Raw genomic sequence first — 13,655 nt, forward strand, 5'->3', positions numbered from 1 at the left:
CTTCAGTTTCACAATCTTCTGGAAAAAGATAGGGGAAAAAAGCACATAGGATTCTCTTTACCTCTTCTTTCCCACTTGCTTCTTTTTTGTTTGTTTCTTTGTTTTTTGAGATGGAGTCTCACTCTATCACCCAGGATGGAGTGCAGTGGCTCGATCTCCGGTCACTGCAACATCTGCCACCCAGGTTTAAGCAATTCTCCTGTCTCAGCTTCCCAAGTAGCTGGGATTCCAGGGGCCTGCCACCATGCCCGGCTAATTTTTCTATTTTTAGTAGAGACGGGAGTTTCACCATGTTGGCCAGGCTGGTCTTGAACTCCTGACCTCGTAATCCACCTGCCTCGGCCTCCCAAAGTGCTGGGATTACAGGCATGAGCCACTGTGCCCGGCCCTCCCACTTGCTTCTTTAAAGGCCTTCAGTGAGCCAAGATCGCCACTGCACTCCAGCCTGGTGACAGAGCGAGACTCTGTCTCAAAAAAAAAAAAAGGCCTTTGAAGAGCTATTCTAAGCCTGGGGCCTTTTATATTCCCATTCTCTTCAAGAAAAAGACTCTGAGGGAGGAGATGAGAAGCAGAGGGTCCCAAAGATGGTGAAGAATCATATAATGAGGCGCTGAAGTATCAGAAGACAGAAAAGGAACAGGCAAAAATAAACTCCAGGGCAATTAAATATCTAAAGTTGTAAAAACAAAACAAAACGAAACAAAACACCAACCAACTTCAAAATTATCTGGTGCTCACTTTGGGAGCACATATACTACAACTGGAATGATACAGAGATTAGCATGGACCCTGTGCAAGGATGACATGCAAATTCATGAAGCATTCCATATATATATATTTTTTAATTTATTTTTAAAGCCTGAGCACAGTGGTTCACACCTGTAATCCCAGCACTTTGGGAGGCTGAGGCAGGCAGATCACTTGAGTCCAGGAGTGCGAGACCAGCCTGGGCAACATGGTGAAACCCCGTCTCTACAAAAAATACAGAAATTAGCCAGGCATGGTGGCGCACGCCTGTAGTCCCGGCTACCTGGGAGGCTGAGGCAGGAGGGCCGTTTGAGCCCAGGATGTGGAGGTTGCAGTCGGCTGAGATTGCACCATTGCAGTCCAGCTTAGGTGACAGAGTGAGACCTTGTCTCAAAAACAACAACAACAAAATTATTTGAAAAAATATATAGTATTTTTATACTCAAGATAAAATTTTAACAATAAAATTATGAAAAAGCAGAATAAAAATGGACCATTTTGATTAAATTGACTATCATAAATATTTAAAACTCCCATCTAAAAAACTTTTTTTCTTTTTTTTTTTGACACAAAGTCTCACTCTGTCGCCCAGGCTGGAGTGCAGTGGCCCAATTACAGCTCACTGCAGCCTTGACCTCCTGGGCTCAGGTGATCCTCCCACCTCAGCCTCCCAAGTAGCTGGGACTACAGGCACATGCCACCATGCCTGGCTAATTTTTTCCAAATTAAACTGACAATGATATTTGTTTCACATCTACAGGACCATCAATAATCTAAAATTCTGACCATTTTAAGTGTCAGTGAGGATACGGAAAAACTAGGACTCTGATATCTTGTAAACTGATACACCCACTTTGGAGAGCAACTTGATAATATCTACTCAAGTTGAAAATGCACTTATTCTTTGATCTAGAAAGTCTACTTACAGATAAATGCCTTAGAGCATTGTTTTTCAATCCATTAGTGAGTCATAAAATCAATGTAGTGAGTCATGTCCAGCATTTTACAAAAATGAAATAGGACAGAATGCAATACAGTAGGAAACAGAGTGCATATAGCAAGGGCAGGTATTATTTTGTTAAATTTTTATTTCATCTATGAACTGGGTCTTAATATAAAACATATTTCCATAGTGGTTTCAAAAAAAACTCTCATCCATTAGCACTAGGAGACCTGTTGGAGGATATTCCCTGAAATGTAGTGTTTGTAATAATGAAACACTAAAAACAATGTAAATGTCAATCAGTAGCAAATGGATAAGCAAATTGGGGTGTATTCATGTGATGGAACACCATTCAGCAAGCTAAATGAATGAACTTGCTGGGCCAGTGCTCACACACATAATCCCAGCACTTTGGGAGGCTGAGGTGGGTGGATCACCTGAGGTCAGGAGTTTGAGACCAGCCAGGTCAACATGGCAAAATCCTGTCTCTAATAAAAATACAAAAATTAGCCTGGTGTGGTGGCATGCGCCACCAGGAGGCTGAGGCAGAAGAATCGCTTGAACCCGGGAGGTGGAGGTTGCAGTGAGTGAAGATCGTGCCACTGCACTCCAGCCTGGGTGACAGAGCAAGACTCCATCTCAAAAAAAAAAGAATAAAAATTTTAAAAATTAAGAAAATAAATCAATGAACTTAATCTAGATGAACAAATTATGAAAACAAAGTTAAGGAAACAAAACAAGATACAGGAAAATAAGTGCCACATGAAACAAATTACATGAATTTTTAAAACATTAAGAAATACCATATATAAATGTTCATATGTATGTATATGTATGTGTGTATAGATGTATGTATGTATATACGTATGTGTGTGTAAATACATCATAGATAGATAGATAGTCAAAGAATTAAAAGCAGACGAGGCTGGGCACAGTGGCTCATGCTTGTAATCCCAGCACTTTGAGAGGCCGAGGTGGGCGGACCACTTGAGGTCAGGAGTTCGAGACCAGCTTGGCCAACATGGCGAAACCCCGTCTCTACTAAAAATACAAAAATTAGCCAGGCATTGTGGCACGGGCCTGTAGTCCCAGCTACTCAGAGGCTGAGGCAGGAAAATCGCTGAAACCCAGGAGGCGGAGGTTGCAGTTAGCCGAGATTGCGCCACTGCACTCCAGCCTGAGAGACAGAGTGAGACTCTGTCTCAAAAAATAAAACAATTAAAAATTTAAAAAAAATGAAAGCAGGCTAATATAAAAGTGATGCCTAAAGGGAAGGAGAAAGGAGGAGAATTGGATTTGGAAGGCGAAAATAGGTATGATGCTATTTATTCATTTTGGTTAGTGGATACATAGACGAATGTTACAGTATTCTTTGTTATTATCCTTTTAAAACATTTTTAATACATACAAAAGAAATAGGATTAGGTGGGTTTTTGGGAATTAGGTTTTACTCTTGCTCAGAGAGTATCATAAAACTGTATTAACCATTGGTTATTAAGACCCTTTGCCAGGGCTGGGTGCGGTGGCTCATGCCTGTAATCCCTGCAATTTGGGAGGCCAAGGTGGGTGGCTCACCTGAGGTCAGAAGTTCGAAACCAGCCTGGCCAACATGATGAAACACCATCTCTACTAAAAATACAAAAAATTAGCTGGGTGTGGTGGTGGGTGCCTGTAATCCCAGCTACTCAAGAGACTGAGGCAGAAGAATTGCTTGAACCCAGAGGGCGGAAGTTGCAGTGAGCCAAGATTGTGTCACTGCACTCAGCCTGGGCAACAAGAGTGAAACTCTGTCTCAAACAAAACAAAACAAAACCCTTGGCAGGGCTGGGCACAGCGGCTCAAGCCTGTAATCCCAGCACTTTGGGAGGCCAAGGCAGGTGGATCGCTTGAGGCCAGGAGTTCAACACCAGCCTGGACAACAGGCCAGGCTAGAAACCCTGTCTCTACTGAAACAAAATTAGCCAGTCAGGCACGGTGGTACATGACCTGTAGTCCTAGCTACTTGGGAGACTGAGGCACCAGAATCACTTGAACTCAGGAAGCGCAGGTTACAGTGAGCTGATATTCAGACACTGCACTCCAGCCTGAGCAACAGAGCGAGATGCTGTCTCAATAAATAAATAAATAAAACCCTTGGCCGGGTTTGGTGTGGTTCATGCCTGTAATCCTGGCAATTTGGGAGACTGAGGTAGGAGGGTTGCTTGAGGCCAGGAGTTTGAGACTGACCTGGGTAACATAGTGAGGCCCTGTCTCTACAAAAATATTAAAACTAACTTAAAAAAAAAAACCCTCTTTAAGGCTGGGCCCAGTGGTTCACACCTGTAATCCTAGTCCTCTGGGAGATCAAGGTGGAAGAATCCCTTGAGGCCAGGAGTTTAAGACCAACCTGGGCAACATGGCAAGACCTCCTCTCTATAAACAGATTAAAATACAAACAAAAACTCTTTCATTCTGGTATTCTCCCCCCAGTTCCTTGGGAAGAATAACTGTCCCGAATCAGCTTGTCAAATTTAGTGAATTAGTAACTAAAAGTGGCAAATCACCGCAGTTATTACCTCGGCTACAAAAAGAAACTTTACCTTTCCCTAAGGTTTCATTCTTCCATATCTTTGCACATATTGTTCCTTCTTTCTTCCTAGAAATGATAATCCCAGTGATACTTGGGTTTGGGGGCTCCAATCTTGTGCCATTTATTCCTACTACTTGTCTGCCAAGCAATCTCCAATTGACTCTCCACAATCTACTTCAAATCTGACTTTTCTTCACCTGGAAGCACCACTACTGCCACCACCATCAGAATTTATAAATTTACAGCCAGGCACAGTGGCTCACACCTGTCATCCCAGCTACTCGAGAGGCTGAGGCAGGGAGAAGTGCTTGAACCCAGGAGGCAGAGGTTGCAGTGAGCCGAGATCACGTCACTGCACTCAAGCCTGGGTGACAGAGTGAGACTCTGTCTAAAAAAAAAAAAAAATTTATGAATTTACTACTCCTTCAACTTTTTTTTTTTTTCAAGAAGAGTCTCACTCTGTTGCCCAGGCTGGAGTGAAGTGGTGTCATCTCGGCTCACTATAATCTCCACCTCCCGGGTTCAAGCGATCCTCCCACCTCAGCCTCTAGGGTAGCTGGGATTATGGGCAAGCACCACCACGCCTGGCTAATATTTGTATTTTTGGTAGAGACAGGGTTTCACCATGTTGGTCAGGCTGGTCTCGAAGTCCTGACCTCAAAAGATCTTCCCGCCTTGGCCTCCCAAAATGCCGAGATTACAGGTGTGAACCACGGCACCCAGCTGCACATTTTAATATGTAAGGCAATGCCTTATGTTTCCCAAGGAGAAGAACTAAAATATAGTTTTTGGCCAACCTTATATGAAGTAGTCAGATGTCTACTTTAAACATCTACTTAGTAGAAAATGTAAGTCTAATATTATTTAGCAACACATAGTTTAAATCACATATAAAACATTTATTTAGAAATAATGCTTTTTCAGTCAAATTTTATGTCATAATTTTATTCAAATCATCAATGTCATCATCATTCACGCCACTTTTGTTGTTAACTAGCCCAATTTGCAGAGCAAGACATCCTTACATATATCTAAGTTGAAGACAGTTTTTTTTTTTTTAGTTCATGCTATGTTTGTATGTTCTTGGCTTATACAATATAATTTCTGTTTGTTTCTTTGTTTTTAAGATGGAGTTTTGCTCTTGTTGCCCAGGCTGGAGTGCAATGGCGTGATCTCGGCTCACTGCAACCTCCACCTCCCGGGTACAAGTGATTCTCCTGCCTCAGCCTACTGAGTAGCTGGGATTACAGGCATGCACCACCATGCCTGGCTAATTTTGTATTTTTAGTAGAGACAGGGGTTTCTCCATGTTGGTCAGGCTCGTCCCAAACTCCTGATCTCAGGTGATCCACCTGCCTCAGCCTCCCAAAGTGCTGAGATTACAGGCATGAGCCACCGCACCTGGCAAGATTTTTGTTTTTTGGGTTTTACTGAAATGGATTCTGGGTTTGTCACCCAGGCTGGAGTGCAGTGGTGCGATCTCAGCTCACTGCAACCTCCGTCTCCCGGGTTCAAGCGATTCTCCTGCCTCAGCCTCCCGAGTAGCCAGGATTACAGGTGCCTGCCACCTCACCCAGCTAATTTTTGTATTTTTAGTAGAGACGGGGTTTCACCATATTGGCCAGGCTGGTCTCGATCCACCCGCCTTGGCTTTTCAAAGTGCTGGTATTACAGCATGATCCACTGTGCCTAACCCTTTCTGGTTTTTTGTTTTGTTTTGTTTTGTTGAGATGGAGTCTCCCTCTGTCACCCAGGCTGGAGTGCAGTGGCGTGATCTCGGCTTACTGCAACCTCCCCTTCCCGGGTTCAAGTGATTCTCCTGCCTCAGCCTCCTGAGCAGCTGGGATTACAGGTGCACACCACCACGCCTGGCTAATTTTTGTATTTTTAGTAGAGATGGGATTTCACCATGTTGGTCAGGTCTCAAACTCCTGACCTCGTGATCTGCCCACCTTGGCCTCCCAAAGTGCTGGGATTACAGGCATGAGCCACTGTGCTCAGCCTCTGTAGTTTTTATTTTATTTTTGAGATGAAGTCTCACTCTGTCATCCAGGCTGGAGTACAGTGGCATGATCTCAGCTCACTGCAACCTCTGCCTCCCGGGTTCAAGCGATTCTCCTGCCTCAGCCTCCTAAATAGCTGGGATTACAGGCGTGTACCACCATGCCCAGCTAATTTTTGTATTTTTGGTAGAGACGTGGTTTCACTATCTTGCCCAGGCTGGTCTCGAACCCCCGACCTCAAGTGATCATCCTCCTCAGCCTCCCAAAGTGCTGGGATTACAAATGTGAGCCACCGCGCTTGGCCATATTCATTTAATAAATATTTAATGAGCCCCCTTGTGTGCCAGGGACTGGAATACAGTGAGCTTAGACTCCTGTGGGGAAGATAGCCATGAAATGTGTAATGACACAGCTAATTAGTTATGATAATGTTAAGTACTATGAAAAATAAGTATAGCTAGCTACAAAGTGAGTAACAGGAACCTCAGTCTGCGGGGTTAAGAGTTTCCTGTAACAGAGCTGTTTATATACAGTACAGCACTAACTCATATGCCCAGCCTGCCTAGGTTCAAATTCTGACTCAATCTTCAGCAGATTATTGAACTTCATTTTCCTCATGTATAAAGTGGAGATAGGTCTGGCTTAGTGACTCACACCTATGTGAACCCAAAATATCTGAGATAGGTCTCAATCAATTTAGAAAGTTTATTTTGCAAAGGTCAAGGACGTGACACAGCCTTAGGAGGTCCTGATGACATGTGCCCAAGGTGGTTGTGGCACAGCTTGGTTTTTCTTTTTTTTTTTTTTTGAGACAGAGTTTTGCTCTTGTTGCCCAGGCTGGAGTGCAATGGCGTGATCTCAGCTCACCACAACCTCTGCCTCCCGGGTTCAAGCAATTTTCCTGTCTCAGCCTCCTGAGTAGCTGGGATTACAGGTGTATGTCACCATGCCCAGCTAATTTTAGTATTTTTTTTTCCTTTTTGAGATGGAGTTCCATTCTCGTTGCCCAGGCTGGAGTGCAGTGGCGCAATCTCAGCTCACCACAACCTCCGCCTCCCAGGTTCAAGCAATTCTTCTGCCTCGGCCTCCTGAGTAGCTGGGATTACCGGCATATGCCACCAAGCCTGGCTAATTTTGTATTTTTAGTAGAAACGGGGTTTCTCCATGTTGGTCAGGCTGGTCTTGAACTCCCGACCTCAGGTGATCCACCTGCCTTGGCCTCCCAAAGTGCTGGGATTACAGGCATGGACCACTGCGCCCAGCCTAAGTTTTGTATTTTTAGTAGAGATGGGGTTTCATCATATTGGTCAGGCTGGTCTCGAACTCCTGACCTCAGGTGATTTGCCTGCCTCAGCTTCCCAAAGTGCTGGGATTACAGGTGTGAGCCACTGTGCCTGGCCCGCAGCTTTTTTTTTGTTTGTTTGTTTGTTTTTTGAGACACAGTCTCGCTCTGTTGCCCAGGCTGGAGTGCAATGGTGTGATCTCAGCTCACTGCAACCTCCGCCTCCCGAGTTAAAGCGATTCTCCTGCCTCAGCCTCCTGAGTAGCTGGGATTACCGGCACGCACCACCATGCCTGGCTAATTTTTGTATTTTTAGTAGAGACGGGGTTTCACCATGTTGGCCAGACTGGTCTCAAACTCCCGACCCTGTGATCTGCCCACCTCTGTCTCCCAACATGCTGGGATTAACAGCGTGAGCCACTGCACCCGGCCCACAGCTTGGTTTTATACATTTTAGGGAGACATAAGACATCAATATTTGTAACATGTACATTGGCTCAGTCTGGAAAGGTGGAACAACTCGAGATGGGGGAGAAGGCTTCCATGTCATAGTTAAATAAGAGACAAACGGTTGCATTCTTTGGGGTCTCTGAATTAGCCTTCACTGAATACACATGTGAGAGGAGGGTGGAGGAAAGACTCACTTATGCTTTGGTCGGACATGGTGGCTCATGCCTATGATACCAACACTTTGGGAGGCCGAGGTGGGCAGATCACTTGAGGTCAGGAGTTTGAAACCAGCCTGGCAAACAAGGTGAAACCCCATCTCTACTAAAAATACAAAAACTAGCCAGGCATGGTGGTGAGCACCTGTAATCCCAGCTACTCAGGAGGCTGAGGTAGGAGAACTGCTTGAACCTGTGAGGTAGAGGTTGCAGTGAGCCAAGATTGGGCCACTGCACTCCAGCCTGGGTGACAGAGTGAGACTGTGTCTCGGGGAAAAAAAAAAAAAGAATCTCTTATGCCTTAATCTGGCTTGGTGAAGCAACAGGGCAAAGGAAGCAGTCAGATATGCATTTGTCTCATGCAAGCCTCAGAGGGATGATTTTGAGTTCTGTCTATTCTTTATGCACAAGGAATTTCCTTGTGGGCAGTTGCGAGGGAGCTTTTTAAAAATCTTTGTAGCTTTTTTAATCTTTGTAGCTAGCTTATTTAGGAATAAAATGGGAGGCAAGTTTGCCTGACATAGTCCCCAGCTTGACTTTCCCCTTGGTTTAGTGACTCTGGGGTCCTGAGATTTTTTTCACACCTATAATCTCAGCGCTTTGGGAGGCCAAGACACAAGAATCACTTGAAGCCAGGAGTTCGACACTAGCCTGAGCAACATAGTGAGACCCTGTCTTTACGAAAAATACAAAAATTTCAAGGGGCAGGAGTTGAAAAACTAACTATTGGGTACTATGCTCACCACCTGGGTAATGGGATCATTTGTACCCCAAACTTCAGCATTATGCAATATACCCATGTAACAAACCTGCACATGTACCCCGAATCTAAAATAAAAGTTGTAGTTATTTTATTTTATTTTAGTTTTGAGACAGAGTCTTGCTCTGTTGCCCAGGCTGGAGTGCAGTGGCACGATTTCAGCTCACTGCAACCTCTACCTCCCAGGTTCAAGCGATTCTCCTGCCTCAGCCTCCCAAGTAGCTGGTATTACAGGCATGTACCACCACACCCAGCTAATTTTTGTATTTTTAGTGGAGACAGGGTTTCTCCATGTTGGTCAGGCTTGTCTCAAACTCCCAACCTCAGGTGATCCAACTGCCTCAGCCTCCCAAAGTGCTAGGATTACAGGCGTGAGCCACCGTGCCCAGCCCGAAGTTATTTTTTAAAAATACAAAAATTAGCTTGGCAAGTGGCAACACATACCTGTAGTCCCAGCTACTCAGGAGGCTGAGGCAGGAGAATCACTTGGCCCAGGAGTTTGAGGCTGTAGTGTGCCACTGCACTCCAGCCTGGGTGACAGAGCAAGACCCTCTTAAAAAAAAAAAAAAAAAAAAGATAACAGAATTTACCTCAAGAAGTTATAATGGGGAATAAATGAGTTAACATACATAAAGCACTAAAACTAATGATGGCACAGAGTACCTGTTCAATAAATGTTATTATTCTCATTTCAGCTGGAACATAAAAAACAAGTAGGAGTAACCTGGGGGAAGGAAAATGGGAAAAAACTTGAAGCAGAGAGAGCAGCAGGTGTGCAAGCCTAGCGGAAGAACTGCCTGGCCTACAGAACGGAAAGGTTAATGTTTCTTAGTATAGAAAGCTCAATGGAGATACCATACAATGAGGTTGGCAAGGTAGGCCAAAGTCAGTAATGAAGGGCCTTGTAGATCATATTAAGGAAACTGAACTTGATCCTAGGAGTCTGAGGAAACCTGAAAGGTTTTTTTTTTTTTTTTTCCCAGATGGAGTCTTGCTCTGTCACCAAACTGGAATGCAGTGGCACAATCTTGGCTCACCGCAGCCTCCGCCTCCCGGATTCAAGCAATTCTCCTGCCTCAGCCTCCGAGTAGCTGGGACTACAGGAGCACGCTGCCACGCACGGCTAATTTTTTTGTATTTTTAGTAGAGATGGGGTTTCACCATGTTGGCCAGGATGGTCTTGATCTCCTGACCTCGTGATTCGCCCGCCTCAGCCTCCCAAAGTGCTGGGATTACAGGCGTGAGCCACCACACCCAGCCAGAAACCTGAAAGGTTTCATAAAGAGAAATGACAAGCTTAGATTTGCAATTTTAAAAGCTCTCTCTGGCTACATACAACATGGAGAACTGGTTGGAGGGAAGACAAAACATATGGCAGGGAAACCAGTAAAGAGGCTGCTGTAGAAGTCGGGACCAGAGGCTTGCAGCTTAGCCTAGGGTGGTGGCAGAGAAGATAGAAGGAAGCTGGCTGATTGAAGAACAGCTAGAAGACAGAACCAACAAGACGCATGGTGGCATGTGTGTGTGTGGGCAAGTGTGTGTGTGTGTGTGTGTGTGTGTGTAGGGAGGGAAAGGGGGAAGAGGCCTAAACACTAAATAAATATCTCAGGAAAGGGCTGGGTGCAGTGGCTCAAGTCTGTAATCCCAGCACTTTGGGAGATCAAGGCAGGTGAATTGCTTGAGTCTAGGAGTTCAAGACCAGCCTGGCTAACATGGCAAATCTCTATCTCCACTAAAAATACAAAAATTAGCTGGGCGTGGCGGCATGCGCCTGTAATCCCAGCTACTTGGGAGGCTGAGGTGAGAGGACCACTTGAGCCCAGGAGATCAAGGCTGCAGTGAGCCATGATGGGGCCACTGCACTCTAGCCTGGGCGATACAGCGAGACCCTATGAAAGAAAGAAAGAGAGAACAAGAAAGAAAGGAAGTAAAGAAAGAAAAGGAAGGAAAGGAAGGAAGAGAAAGAAAAAAGTCTGAGGAATGACCTGTGTTCCTGCCACATTCTTTCATTGCATGAAATGCCTTCCCCTCTACTGCATCCTTTCAGACACAGTTCCTTCCTATTTTCTCCACAAAACTCTGATTTTGTATCCTTCTTTCCAAGAGAGTTCCAGAATTTTAGAGCTGAACATTCTTGAGTAGTTGACATGACTCAGAAGCTACCTGAAGATGGCTGGGCACGGTGGCTCACGCCTGTAATCCCAGCACTTTGCGAAGCTGAGGTGGGCAGATCACCTGAGGTCAGGAGTTCGAGACTAGCCTGGCCAACATGGTGAAACCGCATCTCTACTAAGAATACAAAAATTGGACTGGGTGTGGTGGCTCACACCTCTAATCCCAGCACTTTGGGAGGCTGAGGTGGGAGGATCACGAGGTCAGGAGATCAGGACCATCCTGGCTAACATGGTGAAACCCCGTTTCTACTAAAAATACAAAAAATTAGCCAGGTGTGGCAGTGGGCACCTGTAGTCCCAGCTACTCGGGAGGCTGAGGCAGGAGAATGGTGTGAACCCGGGAGGCGGAGGTTGCAGTGAGCAGAGATTGTGCCACTGCACTACAGCCTGGGCAACAGAGCGAGACTCTGTGTCAAAAAAAAAAAAAAGAATACAAAAGTTGTCTGAGCATGGTGGCGGGCGCCTGTAAACCCAGCTACTCGGGAGGCTGAGGCAGGAGAATCACTTGAATCCGGGAGATGGAGGTTTCAGTGAGCTGAAATTGCGCCGCTGCACTCCAGCCTGGGTGACAGAGTGAGACTCTGTCTCCAAAAAAAAAAAAAACAAAAAAAACTACCTGAATATGAAGACCACGCCTTAGTCAACTTTGTTTGAGACAGTCTCACTCTGTTGCCCAGGCTGGAGTGTAGTGGTGCGATCTTGGCTCACCTCAACCTCCGCCTCCTGGGTTAAAGCGATTCTCCTGCCTCAGCCTCCCGAGTAGCTGGGATTACAGGCGCCCACCACCACATCCGGCTAATTTTTGTATTCTTAGTAGAGACGAGGTTTCACCATGTTGTCCAGGCTGGTCTCGAACTCCTGACCTCGGGTAATCCGCCCGCTTCGGCCTCCCAAAGTGCTGGGATTACAGGAGTGAGCCACGGCGACCAGCCGTCTTAAGTCAACTTTCTATCCCATCCACCCCATCTACCCAACACTTGTGAAGATCCAGGGCCATCTTTTAAAACTTTTCCTCTGACTGCACAAGTGGTACAGTCATTAATAACCTGTGCTAATATAAAGCTCTGTGACCCATAAAGCATTATACAGATATGGGAGCTTTCACAGCTGTATTCTCTTTGGATCCTCACAGAATTCTTATAAAATAGGTACTATTATAAGGGAAATAAACTCAGAGCTAAAGTGACATATCCAAGGTAACATTCACTAAAACAAATATCAATGCCAAGATTAAACCTATATCCAGGGAAGCCACATGGGATGCTCTACCACCTTCTATGAAGAATAAATATTCATATATATCCAAGAGCACTGTTAATTCTTGGAGGCAGTTAAGTACCACTTCTGGGAATCCTTAGTTTCAAGTATTAATTTATTCAAACATGTTTACTGAGCACCTACTTACTATGTGCTAAGTACGGCACCTAGTGTTGGAGGTGCAGCAATGAACAAGGCAGAGAAGATGCTTACCCTCATTCTAGTTCAGGGAGCTGTCAAACAAGGACACAAATACATAAACACTATAAGTGATAGATGCTATAAAGAAAATAAAAGGCCGGGTGCAGTGGCTCACGCCTGTAATCCCAGCACTTTGGGAGGCCAAGGCTGGCGGATCACTTGAGGCCAGGAGTTGAAGACCAGCCTGATCAACATAGTGAGACCCCGTCTCTACTAAAAATACAAAAATTAGCCGGGGGCGGTGGCGGGCGCCTGTAATCCCAGATACTCGGGAGGCTGAGGCAGGAGAATCGCTTGAAGCCGGGAGGCGGAGGCTGCAGTGAGCCGAGATTGCGCCACTGCACTCCAGACTGGGCGACAGAGCAAGACTCTGTCTCAAAAAAAAAAAAAAAAAAAAGAGTAACATGAGAATAAGTGTGAAGTGTGTCCTTTTCGCCGGCACTACTTCAGATACGGTGGTCACAGAAATCCTCTCAGAATAGTAACATTTAAATTGAGACAGAGCTTGGTCTTCGGTAGGTGCTTAACGAAAACCATTTTCCCACAAACTTGGTTCTGGAAACGACAAAGCAAAGAAAAAGTGTACTTAGTCCGCACAGGGGCCGCTCCCAGGCCTCCACCTTCGCCGCCAGACTGACTGGAGAGTGGACAGTTCCCGGCCTATCCACGCCGCCACCATTAGAGGGCGCCGCGGGTCCTTCCATCCCCAGGCACTGGCAAACTGACATCTGCTACCTAACAGTCGAGGCCCCGACGCCCCGAGTCCAGGCAGAGGGCAAGGGCGGCGCTGGGAAGCCCTGAGGCCCTAGGGAATCGCGGAGGGTCACTGGGCGCCTCAAGGAGAGGGTACCCTCCGCATCGCAAACCCACACCAGTGGCATAAGAACTCGCTCCCTCTGGGACACCCTGTTTCCGGCGCCTTTAAACCGGGAAGTACTGCTGTGTCCAATCCTGACCCTCCTTCCGCACTTAGTCTTTGAGTCCTTCCCTCTCCTGGCTTGTGCTGGAGCCAAGCAGGCTATGGCTACCAATCAACGCTCAGAAAAGACGCATG

At 45.8% G+C, this 13,655-nt stretch overlaps 1 non-coding gene across 1 annotated transcript; it reads left to right on the plus strand.

The window, feature by feature from the left end:
- Positions 1-730: 730 nt before the first annotated feature.
- Positions 731-834, plus strand: LOC112135900 (U6 spliceosomal RNA). Its single transcript, XR_002917133.1, has one exon. It is a non-coding gene; the product is annotated as a U6 spliceosomal RNA (small nuclear RNA).
- The last annotated feature ends 12,821 nt before the right edge of the window (positions 835-13,655 follow it).

This window comes from Pongo abelii, chromosome 10 (genome assembly GCF_028885655.2).
Source record: "Pongo abelii isolate AG06213 chromosome 10, NHGRI_mPonAbe1-v2.0_pri, whole genome shotgun sequence".
NCBI classification, from domain to species: Eukaryota; Metazoa; Chordata; class Mammalia; order Primates; family Hominidae; genus Pongo; species Pongo abelii.